The sequence below is a fragment of the Coptis chinensis genome, chromosome 9, assembly GCF_015680905.1.
Source record: "Coptis chinensis isolate HL-2020 chromosome 9, ASM1568090v1, whole genome shotgun sequence".
Classification (NCBI taxonomy): Eukaryota; Viridiplantae; Streptophyta; class Magnoliopsida; order Ranunculales; family Ranunculaceae; genus Coptis; species Coptis chinensis.
The window spans coordinates 43,324,559-43,342,076 of record NC_141464.1 but is presented as its reverse complement, the minus strand read 5'-3'; positions in this window follow the sequence as shown (position 1 = coordinate 43,342,076).

The window sequence follows — 17,518 nt, the reverse complement described above, 5'->3', positions numbered from 1 at the left end:
CAAGGTGAAAATATGGCCGTTTAGGCATATCTATGAATAAGTATCATGGTAGGATGAAATCTCGATTAAATAGGTAGATTCTATCATAAATTCAACCTAAAAGATAATAGGTTTGTTTTAGAATCAAGAAAATGAGTTGTTTCCGTTTTCGGCTTTGGAAATTTTGGTATTTCCGGAAATTGCCGTAAAAACTTTTTGGCAACTTTCCGATCCGTTTTAGAAACTTAAAACCTATATAAACTTCATACATTCTACACTCACAACTCACACTACACCTAACCTCCATCACTCACCTTTCACTCCCACGATTCCCACGTTTCGTCTCATTTTCCGATTTTCAGCACCTCGGCTGGGAGGGAGGCCTTCGCTCACTACCGCACATTTTCAAAATTTTTGTTCGAGAGGCTTTTCAGCTTCAAGAGAGCGACTTTGCGCTCAAACACTGGAATCCCAAAATCTTTAGAAGCGCTCGGCTACCGACTTCCGTGGACCAGAAAAATTCCAGTTTTCTGCGGGTTGTTTCCGGATCATTCGCAGCTATTCCAGGGCGTAATTTTGAGATGACATCTCCTACATTGATACCGGAACAGTCTTTCGAAGATTTGTTCGAAAGCACTACTTATGGTGCTTGGTTTTGCGAGGCAATCACATACGTTGGTTGGGAACCGCTCATGGTAAGACCTGATGCACTGTATTCTCCAACACTAGCATCTTATTTTTACGATAACTGCATTTTCTTTGAGAGACCAGATGGAGAACAAGTGTTCCCCATCAACATTGATAATGAACCAATGGAAATTACCAGGTTCTTGCTAGCATTTGTTCTTGGACTTGCTATGCCCGCTGAAATACAAGACCCATGGTGCTATTGGGTAGATAATATGTATGTCTACACTTACGAGTTTTTGCATGAGTCGTATGGCGCGGGCATTTTCCGTATCGAGGACTAAGGGGAATATAACGTCGCCTTTGGTAGCCTGTCCATGAACATAGGAACTGTTATGTTTTGGATCATGCTAAACATTTTAGGAGAATGGCGTTTTTCTTCTGTGAATGATGCCACTTGCAGCGTCTTCCTGACTTTAGCCACGGGACGTATGTGTCATGACCTTCCCCAAACCTTGATGTCTAGTTTAGCTCAATCCCATAGCATGAGGCATAAGTACCTTCTTATGCCTGTTCTAATTTCCCGTATTATGCTATGTTTCTTTCATATTTTTTGTACACGTTTCACGGATTAGATTACGGTCGACACTGTACGACCTAGCAATAGTATTATTCGATCTTTCCGTGCAATGACTTGGCAAGGTTTGAGGATACAACCTCATCAGGTTGCACCCTACACCCCGTCAGACCAAGTGGCGTTTAATAGGTTAGCAATAATAGATGATAAATGGCGGGAAGCCTGGCAAATTATCATGGCATGGCAGGACGCAAAGGAACCTCACTTCTTTATAGAAGAAGAGGATGAGGAAGATGATGTGTAAAGCGGGAGATAAGGTAAGTTTTAATTCTAGTTAGTATCTGCTTATGTCCCAAGCAATTTCATTCTTGTTAACCCCATAATGGGTAGAACTAGTATAGAGTTGCGTCTGTTTTTTATTTCCTATGTTAGTACGTTCTAACCTTGTTTTGCAGATGTTCCTGAATTTCACGCCCTTCAATGGTATTTTTCCTACCCTCTTTATTTAAATGCTTTGAGGACAAAGCATGCTTCTTGTTGGGGGGGATAGAAACACGTGTAATTAAGGCATCTGTAAGGATATAGATAGGTATAATATGCACTTGTTTTTTAGCTAAAATTTCAAAAAAATTCAAAAATATAAATAAATAAGTTCATGCTATACACTTAGGAATAGTGGTATTGTTTTCCTTCTCTATGCTCCTAATAATCTAGAAGTCTCCGCGTAGCTTTTGCATTGAGAATAATTTTTAGAAACTTAGGTTAATATGTAGGTAATAATATGTGCATCTATCTATAAATATATTACATGAGTATCTATGATTGTTAGCGATAAGTTTACGAAATCTAGGCTAGAGTACTTATTCTACAAATCTTGTGAGAATATAGCCTAAAAGCCTTATATGAGCGAAACATTTGAGAAATGACACAAGGGAGAAGTAAAATCCGGATAGAGAAATCACGCGTCCACTTGCTTGATCACTATGCCATATCCTAAGTGAGAATTTAGGCCCTCTTTGGATCGATATAGCCAAAAACTCAAACCTATGAATTATTTTCTGCTAAGTAAGCCCCTCTGAGCCTTTCTTTAGCCTTTCATAAACCACAAATCTTTTACCCCCTGTTACAAAAAAAAAACAAAAAAAAAAAATTCAACCTACCCAATTTAGATAAGTCCGAGAATAGAATGAGGAAGAAAGAAGAAGAGAAAACACATTGTAAACAAAAGTTAGTTAATTGCTTGAGAAAAATAAAGAAAAGAAGTTTACATCCAAAGAAAAGAAAAAAAAAATAGAAATAAATAAAAACTCAAAAAATAGATAAAAGGGAGTCAAAAAGCCAAAGAAAAAAAAAAAAAATATGGCTAAGGATGGAAACAAAGTGTAGAAGCAAAAGTAAATAACAAGGTTTTCTCTAGTTACATAATAGGAAGACTCTATTATCTCAGACTTGTCCTTTTTGAATATCCATTTCCTTCCTTCTTAAACCATCTCCTAATCCCCGCAACACCTAATAAAGACCTCTAGCTCAATTAGGAATAGGCTAGTGTGATAGTAAGTGGCAGATGTGTTTGATCGACTCCGGCTTCCTTGTTGTCATTGAGATTGTAAGGTAAAGTGTGCCCAATGCACACTGGAGTAACGAAACTTGAGTAGAAAAATTAGAGTGTTGTATCTTGACTATTATTGTGAGAACCTACTTAAGGACGCTATTCCGAGTTTCAGAAACGAACCTGCTAGACATTTCATAGTATTACTCATTGTATATATGTTTATTGTATATGATTGATTATTATGCATATATTAGTTTAGGGTCCGACTTGATTATTCTATATGCATTGCTAGTGAGAGGTATAGTTAATTTAGAGCATGAATAAGGAAACAATAGTTTTATTTCTTAGTCGTTGTAGTATAGATGAAGTTTGTGAGTACCTTCACTGGAAAACTCTCACGAGGTTATAACTCGTCCACTAGGGAATTCCTAGTGGTTTAAGGCCTTGTTGCATATGGTCAATGCAATAGCACTTAGCGAAACGAGAGTAGATAGAACTCCATTTTTGGTCACTTATTCTAATTTCTTATCTTTGCTTGAGGACAAGCAAAATGCTGTTTGGGGGTGGTTTGATAAGAGCCCAAAACTGTAGTTTTAACCCCTTAACCATCATACTTTTAGACCAATTATGTGAGTAATAATTAAGAGTTAGTACTGATTACGTGTTTTTATGCATTTCAGGCTTCAAAGTCCATTATGTGCAGAAATGTGCCACTTTAGCGAGATAAAGGAGCAAAGGTCGGTTTCTAAGGAGTTCTGTGATTAAAGGCTAAGATTCAAGAAGACAAAGCCTTTCTAAAGCCTGGTCAAAAGCTGAAAAGTCGACGCGGGCAGAAATAGCACACAAAGTCAGCAGAATTTCCAAAGGCCATATATTTGGACTCAGACCTCGGAATTGGGCCTACCTTATGTCAAAACGACCGGTTCGGAAAGAGCTTTCAAATGGTTTAAGCCTTGACCCAATCAGAGGAGCAAAAATGGACGAAAAGTCTGTTGAAGTCAACTGCAGCTGAAAAGGCCTTTTTGGACTGAAAGAATTGGGTTTTGGGCCTGATTCTCTGGCCCAAAACATGGCTCCATGCCCATGCACGATTTTTGGATCTGAAAGTATAAAAACAAGAGCTTGACTCTTTGTTAATGGAGCTAGTTAGACCTAAAACAATAGATAATTATAGATCTAGTTTTTATTTAATTAAATTAAGTTTAGTTTATATTCAATTCTTGTTTTAGATTAAACTCTTAGAATAATTGTTCTTAATTAGTTTGATAAATAAAATAGCTATTTGTCAATTTCGATTCTTGTCATTTACAATTGTTAGATCCAATTTCATTTATTACTTGTTATTCAATTCTTAGTTATTAATTAGAATTTAAGTATTGTTTAATTTAGATTAGTAAAATTCAATTCTTTATATTATGTTTAGTTTTAATTTAATCGGAAATGATTGCATAATGATTCTCGGCTAAACCTCCATTAGAGGGGGCTGGGAAGCCTTGATGAAGGCTTGATTCCGATTATCGTAGAGTCGTCGTAATTTCCTTTCCACTCTAGAAACGATTAGTTCACCATGAGAATGGGTGTAATTGTTCACATGCTAGTTATGAATTGGTAGAAATGCCATGTGTAATTAGGGATTAGGAATAACCAGATTGTTCTGCGAAGCAGTTTAATTCGGATAACGACGATTAGTCGTTAGTAGGATTAAGTCGAGTTAAGGTGGAATCAATCTCCCTCTAACTCATTATCATAGAATCAACGTAGCATTCCCATAGTGTTTAAATAATAGACTAGTTGCATCTTGTGGATAGTTGCACCGTAGTCTAGTTGCCATTTCGTAAATCTCTCATTAGACTTTAGAGTTAAGTTTACTTATCGTAGAGAACACGACATCTTGGAAGGAGGACTAGGAGTGGAACGAATTTCCTACTCCACTATATCTTATAGGATTGAGAGTAGAAACTTTGATAAGCAATCTAGCATCATAAATAGTTTTAGTTTACTTACGTTTTGAGTTCGTCGTTCATTTCGTAGGTAAACTATCAATTTTATGTTTTATCAAATGAGGTGAGGAGTGGAAGAAGGAGTACCTGAATGCCTCCTTGAAACACTGTGCGCAGGTGCACCGCTGCCATCTTAGTTGCACTTTAGCATTGTTTTCATAGTATAATTAGTCATTTTTAAGTCCCATTAAACCCACCCACCCTTGTTTGATTCATACTGTGGTTGTCCATTTCAGTGTTGAAAAGTTCGACAAAAAAATTACACCGAAGCGAGCATCGAGACGGGCCCATAAGCCTGGAACCTTGAGTGCCCATAAGCTGGAACCTTGAAAGCGACGACCCTAAAACACTGTAACTTGAAATACACGAGCGACCCAGCCACTAAGCGGCGCACCACCGCCTAAGCTAAATTTTCGGATTTCTGAGGTTTGTTTGAACCCGATTTTTTAAGTTTTTCAGTGTTCTAACTTGTTATGTAATCGAACACGCGTAAACAAGGCGCTATATTCATAAAGCGAAGCAAGGACGCTATCGGTATTCCTTTCTTCCATACCTCGCATCTCCGGTTAGAGGTTTATACTAAAATATCAAGATTGTTTGGAGTGTTGTCGTGTTTAGACTTAGACTTGCATGAGATTAAGGATGCAGTGGGAGAAAAACCGAGCGTAATTAACCGTTAACGTCAACAAACAAATCTATCAAGTATACCAATCACTACACCTCTAACTACTATCCCACCAACCACACCTGACATAATGGCTGAAGAATGAGAGACTCCTCTCTCCGACTTCTACAAAGCCTTGAGCGATAGCCCTAAATCTTGCATCTTCTAGCGGACCCAGTGGGAGATTTTTGAATCCCCCCAAACATATTTAATTTGTTACCCGTCTTCCATGGTTTAGACCATGAAAAACCTTACCAACACATGCGTAGGATTGAACAAGTCCTTACAACATTCCATCATCCTACGGTTGGTGCGGAACAAATTAAACTGAGGGTATTTCCCTTCACCTTAGCCGATAAGGCAGCGTCTTGGTTAACTGCCCAAGCGCCTAACTCTGTGGACTCGTAGGCTAACCTTGTTCAGCTGTTTATGGAACATTTTTACCCACCCTTAAAGACAGATGAGATGCTTTCCAAGATTCATTTTTTCCGACAGAATCCTCATGAATCATTTTCTGAGGCTTGGAATCGTTTCACCGATCTGCTTATAGAGTGTCCACACCATAACCTAGCAAAAGACACGTTAGTTCGTGCCTTTTTCAAAGGACTTCAACATCACCATAAAGAAGTCCTTGACATAATGAATGGGGGTAGTTTCCTAAGTAAAGGAGGCTCGGAGGCTTACCAATTTTTAGAAGAACAAACTAAACGCAATAACAATTGGGGGTAGTGATGATATCCCCGCTCTGCTAGTTCTTCTTCTTGATTAAGGCCGCCCGGTATGTTTGAGATGAAACCCGATCTAGAACTTAAAAATTTAATCGAATCTCTAACTAAAAAGGTTGAGTCTATTTCTGTGCAACAAAAGCCTATCCCCGTCATGAATGTAAACTCCAACCCATGTAATTTATGTTTGAGTCCTGAGCACCCTGACTCCTATTGTCCTCTCGCCTATGAACAACAACAATTAGAGCAAGATAATGTTTGCTCCATTAATAACTATCCTATTCCTAATGCCCCATGGAGACAACATCCCAACTTTAGTTGGCGAAACAATCAACAAGTTACACCTCCAGGGTTTAATAACCAAAATATTAGGCAAGCAAACAATTATAATTAAGCTCCACCTAGGCAAGGACAGGGACAAGGTCAGGGAAATTATAATAATTATAACAACCAAGGGCAACCACGACAAGGTGTAGCACAAGGTCAGAGTAATTATAATAGTTATAATACCAATAGAGGTATCGTTCGTTAAAACAATAGTAACTATCACAACCCACCCATTAATAATCAACGTGAGATAGTTCGGTCGCACCACTGTGACTACTACACCTACACAACCGGATCATATCGGCGCCTTTATCTGAGGTTACCCAACAACTTTTCCAATCAATGACTCAATCAAACCAACAGATCTTACAATCCATAAATCGGGGCATACAACAGGTTTAGCCCAAGAGAAAGCCCAACCAAAAGGCGTGTTTCGGGACAAGCTATACCAAACCCTAAAACAAACAAAACGACCTTTGAGGTAAACGGTAATACTAGCACGGAAACTACAATCGTAGGTGATCTAAATGCCATCACCACCCTCCGTTCTGGAAGAGTGGTTGATAACAAAGTAACTATGCCTATAGTTACCCCATCAGTACTCCCTACACCGGATATCGAACTAGATACCGAAATAGAAACTGAAGAGCCTACCACTGTAGAGGTACCATTTAAACCACAACCTAAGAAACAGAAAGCCAAGGTTACACATCAAGTCGAGCCATACGCTAAATATAGAGTGAAACCACCGTTCCCTCAAAAATTAGCCATGCTAACCAGGGATACCAACTTTGAGGAGATTAGGAACGTTTTCAAAAATCTAACGATAAACCTTCCTTTTCTCGAAGCTATTAAAAAGCTACCTAACCGCGCTAAGTTTCTTAAAGAGTTATGCACTACTAGGCGTAAGACCAACATACCTAAAGACGCATTTTTAACTGAACAATTTCCAACTTTATCTGAAAATAATGGAATTGTTAAGTACAAGGACCCTAGTCGTCCTACCATAAAATATACCTTAGGAGATTCCCACACGACAACCACGTTATTAGATCGAGTGTTAACTTACTCCCATATTATTTGTATAAACAAATAGGTCTACAGGAAATGCAACCTACAAAAATAACGTTGCAATTAGCGGACAGGTCAATTAAGTATCCTAAGGGTGTAGTGGAAAACGTGCTTGTTAAAGTTCAGGATTTTCACTATCCTGCTGATTTTGTTATCTTCGAAACAGAAGTCGCTAACGACTCTGTACCGATCATCTTAGGGCTTCTTCTTATGGCCTTAGCGCGACTTATAAATTGCCGCGATGGTAAGATGTCCTTATCTTTTGACCATCTTACGGTTGAGGTAAATGTTTTTAAAATGATGAAACAATTACAGTTATTCATAGATGGGGAGGTTAGCATGATCGAGAGCTTAGCTTAAGATTATTCTAACAACACGTTTCGAAAACAATATGTACAAATTCCTTCTTTTAGAACTTCAGATTTTGTAAATGACTCCTACTTAGGAAGTCAACACCATCCTTGAGTCCACACCAATTGTAGACCGCCCGGTTGCTCCATATATCGAGTATGAAGACTTGCTACCTAAGCAAGTATTCATTATGCAAAATGAGGACCCGACGAAACATCTATTGATTTTCCTTCCACCCGGTCTTAAACCTCTTCCCGGAGTTAAAATATATTCAACTTGATCCGGATGGTAGTCATCCGGTAATTATATCTTCTCTATTATCGAGAATGAAGAGACACGTTTAATCCGGGTGATTAGGGAACATCGGTCTGCGATTGGTTGGTCCCTAGCCGACATTAAGGGTATTGACCCTAATGTTTTGCACTCATCGTATCCATTTGGAGGATAGCGAAGACTTCTCCACGAACCTCGATTGTCGGCTTGAACGCCATGAAAGAGGTGGTTAGGGAAGAAGTCTTTACGATTACTCGATCGCGGGTATCATATACCCAATCTCGATAGCAAATGGGTAAGCCCCATTCATGTAGTTCCTAAGAAATCGGGGAGTTACCATGGTGCGTAGCGGGAAGGGTGACTATGTTGTCACACACAAGGTCCTATGAAATGGAGGATCTGTATTGATTCTGACGCGTTTAAATGCTATAACACGAAAGGATCACTTTCCTTTACCTTTTATAGATCAAATGCTTTCGAGCGCCCTAGCTGGTCATGCTTTTTATTGTTTTACGGATGGCTACTCAGGCTATTTTCAGATTATTATTGATATTGATGGCCAAGAAAAGACTACCTTCACATGTCCCTTTGGAGCGTATGCCTATAAGCGAATGCCTTTTGGCCTTTGTAATGCTCTGGTACCTTCGGTGTGTATGCTTCATATATTTAGTGACACGGTAGAGCTTTATGGAAGTTTTCATGGATGATTTTTCTATCTATGGAGACTCCTTCATAGATGTTTGTCTAACTTGTCTAAGGTTTTGACGGTGTGAAGAAAGAGCCTCGTTTTAAACTAGGAAAAGTATCATTTCATGGTGAAAAAGGGCATAGTACTAGGTCACATTGTATCTAGTGATGGCATCGAAGTAGATAAGGCCAAACTAGATAAGATAGCAAATCTACCTAAACCGCGGATTGTCCGGTGATATTAGAGCCTTTCTAGGCCCATGGGTTTTATAGGCGGTTTATTAAAGACTTCTCGAAAATAGCTAGTCCTTTAACTAATGCGCTTTTGAAAGATGCAATCTTTTATTTTAATGTTAAGCGTAAGCGGGCTTTTGAAACTTTAAAAGCCTCCCTAACCTCTGCACCAATTATCTGACCTCGATTGGTCTAAAACCTTTTCGAACTCATGTGTGATGCTAGTGACTATGCGGTTAGTGCGGTCTTGGGACAAAAACTAGATAATAAGTCCTTTGTTATTTATTATGCTAGTAAAACCTTAAACGATGCTCAACGAGAATTATTCAACTACCGAAAAAGAATTCTTAGTTGTCATTTAAGCTTTAGATAAGTTTCGTCCTTATTTGGTTGGTTCTAAAACTTTAGTTTAAACGGACCATGCGACCGCTTAAGTACCTTCTTGCAAAGAAGGATGCTAGCAGATTAATCCGATGGATCCTTCTCCCGCAAGAGTTCACATTAGAAATAAAAGACAAAAAAGAGGGTCGAGCGTAGTTGCCGACCACTTATCTAGACTCACAAACGACGATCAGTGATTACGAGTCCATACCGGACTCTTTTCACGATGAGCATCTCGTATGCTATTTTTCAGCACCATGGTATCGACATTGTAAATTATTTAGCGGCTGATGTTATGACTTATAATTGGTCAAGAAATGAGCGTAAGAAGTTCTTGGCGAGTTAAGTTATACTCTTTGGGATGAGCCCTACCTTTTTAAGTATTGTGCGGATCAGATTATTCGTCGTTGTATTCCCCAGTGGGAATATAATGAAGTTCTATCGTTCTGCCATGACAAAGAGTGTGGTGGCCATTTTAGTGGGATGAAAACAGTCGCTAAAGTTCTTCAATGTGGATTTTATTGGCCTACCCTTTTTAAGGATGCCCAAGTGCATTGCAAGACGTGTATTCGTTGCCAACAACTTGGGCGAATCACGAAGTGTAATATGATGCCATTAAATCCAATCTTGATAGTAGAAATTTTTGACATTTGGGGCATTGATTTCATGGGTCCCTTCCCTGTTTGCCACGGTTTCATTTATATTCTAGTTGCCGTGGACTACGTGTCTAAATGGATAGAGGCCCTAGCTTGCCGTAGCAATGACCATAAGACCGTTGTATTTTTTTATTAAAGAATATATTTTCTGTCGGTTTGGCATTCCTAAAGCCATCATTAGTGATGGTGGAACACATTTTGCATGAGTTGTTGCATCCCTAGTGAAAAAGTATGGAGTTACACACAAAGTAGCAACTCCTTATCATCCACAAAAAGCGGACAAGTAGAAGTTTCTAATAGGAAATCAAAAAGATTTTAGAAACAACTGTAAAACCCCGATAGGAAAGACCGGGTCGAGCGTCGTCTATCGGATGCCTTATGGGTATAGAACTGCTTTCAAAACTCCTATAGGTATGTCTCCCTTTAGACTTGTATTTGGGAAACCATGTCATTTGCCCGTTGAATTAGAGCACCGTGCTCTGTGGGCTATAAAAAGCCTTAATTTCAATATTGATGAGGCAGGTGTCAAACGCAAGTTGCAATTGAATGAGCTTGAAGAAATCCGTAGCGATTCTTACGATCTCGCTAAGGATTATAAAACTAACATGAAACGTGTTCATGATAAGCAAATCTTGCGCAAAGAGTTTATGGTCGGTCAAAAGGTCTTGCTTTACAACTCCCGTCTACATATTTTCCGAGGGAAACTAAAAACCCGTTGGTGCGGTCCTTTTCGGTTACTAAAAAGTCACCCTTACGGGGCAATCACCTTGGTAAATCCCAATGACAACGGTACCTTTCAAGTTAATGGTCAACGGTTAAAACATTTTCACGAACCACGTCCCGATGTAGAGGAAGTCCTTTTACAGGACCCTGTCTATGAGGATTGATCCTTGTCATTGGTGCACTTCCTTTCACTTCCATATAGTGGTAAGTGCACCATTCAGGTAACCGGGCCCTCCCTATGGAGTGTGTGGCTGTAAGTACCGGATCTTAAGTCCACGGTTAACATAATTCACATTTTCCACTTTTGCATGTTTTCTCGGTTTTTGAGTCATGTTCCTCTATGGGGTGAATTATGTATTTATTGTTTTTCATTTTTTTAATAATAAACTAAAAAATAATAATAATAATAATAATAAAAAAAAAAATAAATAAAAATATTCTTAATCATAGAAATAGCAATCCAACAAGTCTTGGGAATCTGACTTTAAACGACCCACGTTAGAACAAATTTTGTGTTTAAAAATTTGTTTGGGGGTGGGCAATCGGTCTTTCCATTTGGATTGCTCGAACTTTCCATTTGTGTTGCTTAGGCCCATTACTTGTAGTTCAATAGGGTTGACGTTATCTTAAACTTAGATTTCCTTTGTTCGCATAACTTACATCACACACGCACTTCGAGGTGTTTTCCACCTTTTTATACGTCACCCATGGTTGGAATTGAGTGTTTTATGGATCATTGAATTGGAAATTCTCTACTGATCATTTCCATAACTCATTCGCCAAAATCGGACCAGTAACGAAGCGGCAAATTGAATTTGAAATTGCGTGAAAAATCAAAAAAAAATTTCGGAATTCAAATTGGGCTTGGGCCCAAGCCGCACGCACATCTGTGTGTCTCCTTCCTTCCCAATGACGCACAGTGTTTCCTTTTCCAATCCCGCCGGTTACTAAAGTTTAAAACAAACCTTGAACACCAGAATAAAAGAAAAAAGAGAGAGAGAGAAGAAAACCTAACTACACCCACGCCAAGCAATTCAATCCAACTAAAATCTTCTCCAAACCATTACCACCACCACCCCAACTCTGAAAACAGCCACCAATTCAAGTAACCACCACCTCCACCACCGCCACCACCGTTGTTTTTAGTTGTTTTCTTCAAACTCGCCTCCCCCACAGTCTACAAAACCATTAGTTGTCTCAGAAACTTCAATGGCGCTACGACGAAGAATTTTGTCGGAGCACGCGTTTGCTTTGTCCGCAGCTTCCGCCATTTTACGACGCGGAGATGATTAGGAGGGATTGGAATGGACTGTGGTACTCGACTGAGGAGTTCTATCACTATGATTTGGTAGAACAGTTTTATAAAAAGCGAGAATTGGAGGGGGATATGATTTTCATAAAGTTAGGAGCGAGGAGGGAATAACGGAGGACGGTTGTTGGGTGAACTGTTAGGAATTACGCTTTGAAAGCAACCTAGTAGCGACAATTCAGGAATCGATTATCTTTGGAGTTCCTGCTTTAATGAAAGATCTTGTCGTGGAGGGTGAATACAATCCGACATCTCATTCGTCCATGATCGACCACGAGAACCAATCAATTGGCTGTAGCTTCGGTGGATTGGTAGGAACGCCCCTAGGCAAAAGACAAAGTCGGCGATATCGGTCTGCGCAATGTGCGCACATTCTCTGGATTTTGCAAACAAATAAGTATAATTTCTGCATCCTCGATTTAATGTTTAATGTGATTAGAGGAGGTGGGAAAGAGCTTGCGCCTCTTCCCGTATTGATCACTAAGATCATGCTCTCTTTTAGAGTTTGCCGCAAAATCTGCTCCTATTAAGATCAAATTGCATTCTAATGCAAGTATCTATATGGATTGCATCCAAGAGACTTGGCCGTTATGCGGAAGGAAAGGTGGTTGAGTCGGAGGATGAAGGGGGAGGATATGACATGTCCGGATGGCGATGCATTAGATAATTGTAGTTCTAATTTAGAACTCATGCAAGTGTTGCAAACTGGCTTGCATTGCATTTATGGTATTTGTGAAGATATCCGAGATAGACAGATTGTAGTTCGAAATAAGCAAACGAACCTTCAGACGAGACTTGAAATGCTCGAAAGGGTTCAGGATGATATCTTGTCTAACATGGAGACTATCCACCAACATCAACAAGCCCAGTATGCATACTTAGGACTGAGATGGAAGCACAGCGCTTGTTCCGAATAGAGATGCTACGACGCATGCCACCCGTGGAGGATTCTGTTTCAGCCGAGTCTGAGAGGCATGAGCGTCGTCGCCGAAGGACAGATGGCTCAAGCCATTCTCCATCCCAAGACCAATCTCCATCTCAGGGTCCATCATCATCACAAAACTAGGTGTTCACCATCAGTTGTGTTCGCTGTTATTTCATTGTTTTGATTGTTTTATTAGTTGGATTTTAATTCAGTAGTAAATTTAAATATTAATGTGTTTGTTTTATGTTGTTTGGATTTAAATTTTATTTTTAATATAATTGGTTATTTTCGAGTACTGCTTGTTTTTATCATTAATCCCACCTTCCCGACTTGTTTGGGGGTGGTAATATTTATACTGAGCATAAGTTGTTATATGATCATCTGCTGTAAAGTTGTCTTGGAGGAAAGGTTGAGAACTTGGCCCATATCGGCATATCTATGATTATGTGTGGTGGTAGCATGAAATCTAGGAGAGTTTAGAAGTTACTATTCTAAATCCAGTATAAAAGATACCAGGATTTTTAGAAAATCAAGAAGATGGTTTGTTTCCGTTTTCGGGTTTGGAATCTTTCTATTTCCGGAAATTGCCTTTAAACAATTTGGCAACTTGTCGATTCGTTTTGGAAGCACAAAACCTATTTAAACCCCCTTCATTCTACACTAACAAACCACACTACACCCCACCATCATCCCTCACCTTTCACTCCAAGTTTTTCCTTCTTTTTCCTCCAAACTTACGTTTTCAAAGACTTTACGAAGTGGCGCTGCACCTCGTTAGAGCGCACCACAATACACTTTCGGAAATTTTGCTTTCGAAATTTTGCCCCTCCTCAAGCGACTCGGCCTTAACACTGTTATTGCAAAAACCCACGAGCGACCGGCGCTAAAAGCAGCGCTTAGCCAGCATACGCCTACGTGAGCGAGCGAGGCAAATTCCAATTTTCAGAGGGTCATTCTAAGATTTTTTTTTGGAACTGTTCAAAGAGTAGTTGAGATGACATCTCCTATAGTCATACCTGAACAGTCTTTCGAAGATGTGTTGGGCACCGAGACCTATGGACATTGGTTCCGACACAGGATCCTGCAGTTAGGATGGCGTCATCTATTGGTAAGTGATGACGATTCATATTCACCACTGCTTACTGCTTATTTCTACGACCACGTTAATTTCTATTGTAATCAGGATGGAGAACAATTATTCTCCGTCGTGAGTCGATGACCACGACACATAAATTCAATAAAAATGTGGTGGCTTTAGTTTCGTGGATTACCAATACGATCCTGTTCACACATGGGCATATATGACCGATAATGCATACCTTTATGATTATACATATTTCCATGAGTATTATGGGGAGGGTATTCGAGTAATGGACCAGGGGCGATAGAGCATTGCCCTTGGTAGCCTTTCCCTAAACGTAGGCACCACCATGTTATTCATCCTGATGAATATTTTGGGGGAATGGCAGTTCATTTCTGCAAACATTACTGCTGGTGACATTTTCCTCGCTTTAGTTGAGGGACGTCGCCGATATGACATCCCCCGAGTTTTAGTTGCTAGTCTTAAGAGAGCCCAAAGCATGAGGCATAAGTATCTTCTTATACCTGTTCTGGTAAGCCGCATCATGCGTAGTTGTTTACCTGTATTCTGTGCAAAATTCACAAATTGGAAAAGGGTTGAAGTCATGAGACCCACCAATTGGGTGGTTCGCTCGTTGCGAATAATGACTTGGCCGGGATGGCAGGTGCAACCTCATTTGGTCGCCCCGTACATCCCATCAGACATAATAACACTTAACAGGTTAGCATTAGTAGATGATACATGGCGGCAAGCTTGGCAAATTATAATGGACTAGCAGGATGTGAAGGAACCTCGTCTCTTTGACCGGGGAGGAGGATGCTTAAGTGGGAGATAAGGTAAGTTTTTAGTTTTGTTATTATGCGCTTATGTCCCAAGCAAATTAATTCATTAACCCCATAATGGGTGGAACTCTTATAGAGTTGCGTCGGTATTTTTTTTCCTATATTAGTATGTTCTAACCTTGTTTTGCGGATGTTCGAATTTCGCGTTCAATGGTATTTTTCTACCCTCTTTATTTAAATGCTTTGAGGACAAAGCATGCTTCTCTTTTGGGGGCATAGAAACACGTGTAATTAAAGCATCTGTTAGGATATAGATATGTATAATATGCATTTGTTTTCAAGTTAAAAATTTCAAAAATATAAATAAATAAGTTTATGCTATACACTTAGGAATATTGGTATTGTTTTCTTTCTCTATGCTCTTAACAATCTAGAAGTCTCACGTAGCTTTTGCATCAGAATAATTGTTAGAAACTTAGGTTAATATGTAGGTAATAATCTTTGCATCTATCTATAAATATATTACATGAGTATCTATGATTGTTAGCAGTAAATTTCTGAAATCTAGGCTAGAGTACTTATTCTACAAATCCTGTGAGAATATAGTCTAAAGCCTTATATGAGCGAAACATTTGAGAAATGACACAAGGGAGAAGTAAAATCGGATAGAGAAATCACCGTCCACTTGCTTGATCACTATGCCATATCCTAAGCGAGAATTTAGGCCCTCTTTGGATCGATATAGCCAGAAATTCAAACCTATGAATTATTTTCCGCTAGTAAGCCCCTCTGAGCCTTTCTTTAGCCTTCCATAAATCACAATTCCTTTACCCCTGTTACAAAAACAAAACAAAAAAAAAAAAATCAACTTACCCAATCTAGAATAAGTCGAGAATAGAATGAGTGAAGAAAGAAGAAGAGAAAACACGTGTAAACAAAAATTAGTTAGTTGCTTGGAAAAGAAAAGAAGTTTCCATCCAAGGAAAAGAAAAAAAAAAAATAGAAATAAATAAAAACTCCAAAAATAGAATAAAAGGGAGTCAAAAGCCAAAGAAAAGAAAAAAGAAAATATGGCTAAGGATGGAAACAAAGTATAGAAGCAAAAAGAAAATAACAAGGTTTTCTTTAAGTTACATAATATAAAATACTCTATTATATCAGGACTTGTCCTTTTGAATATCCATTTCCTTCCTTCTTAAACCATCTCCTAATCCCATGACACCTAATAAAGACCTCTAGCTTAATTAGGAATAGGTTAGTGTGATAGTAAGTGGCAGATGTGTTTGATCGACTCGGCTTCCTTGTTTGTCATTGAGATTGTAAGGTAAAAGTGTGCTACACACACTAGAGTGTGAAACTTGAGCAGAAAAAATCGAGTGGTTTTGTCTTGATATTTATGTGAGGACCTACTTAAGGACGCTATTCCGAGTTTTCAAAAATGAACCTGCTAGGCATTTCATAGTATTACTTATAGTATATATATTTGTATCATAGATGATTGATTATTATGCATATATTAGGTTAGGTTTTTGACTTGGTTATTCTTATTCAATTGCTAGTGAGATGTATAGATAGTTGAGACATGAATGAGGAAACAATAGTTTTATTTCTTAGTCGTTGTAGTATAGATGAAGTTTGTGAGTACCTTCACTGGAAAACTCTCACGAGGCTATAACTCGTCCACTAGGGAATTCCTAGTGGTTTAAGGCCTTGTTGCATATGGTCAATGCAATTGCACTCAGCGAAATGAGAGTAGATAGAACTCTATTTTTGGTCACTTATTCTAATTTCTCATCTTTGCTTGAGGACAAGCAAAATGCTGTTTGGGGGTGGTTTGATAAGAGCCCAAAACTGTAGTTTTAACCCCTTAACAATCATACTTTTAGACCGATTATGTGAGTAATAAGTAAGAGTTAATACTGATTACGTGTTTTTATGTATTTCAGGCTTCAAAGTCTATTATGTGCAGAAATGTGCCACTTTAGCGAGATAAAGGAGCAAAGGTCGGTTGCTAAGGAGTTCTGTGAATAAAGGCCAAGATTCAAGGAGACAAAGCCTTTGTAAAGCCCGGTCAAAAGCTGAAAAATCAACACCGGCAGAAACAGTGCACAAGTCAGCAGAACTTCCAAAGGCCGTATCTTTGGACTCAGACCTCGGAATTGGGAGTATCTTATGTCAAAACGACCGGCTCGGAAAAAGCTTTCCAATGGTTCAAGCTTTGGCCTAATCAGAGGAGCAGAAGTGGACGAAACATCTGTGGAAGCCAACTACAGCTGAAGAGCCCATTTTGGACTAAAGAAATTGGGAATCGGGCCCAAAACATGGCTCCAAGCCCATGCACGATTTTTGGATCTGAAAGTATAAAAACAAAAGCTTGACTCTTTGTTAATGGTAGTTAGGTTAGGAAGCTAATGTTAATAGAGTTTAGGGTTAGAAAAAGATAGTTAGATCTAGATTAGTTAATTACTTAGTTTTCATTCCATTAATTAGTTTCATTCTTTGTTTTAGATTAGTTATTTAAATCATTGAATATCATTCATTAAATAAATAAAATAGTTGTTATTCATTCAATCATATCTTGTTCTTATTGTTCT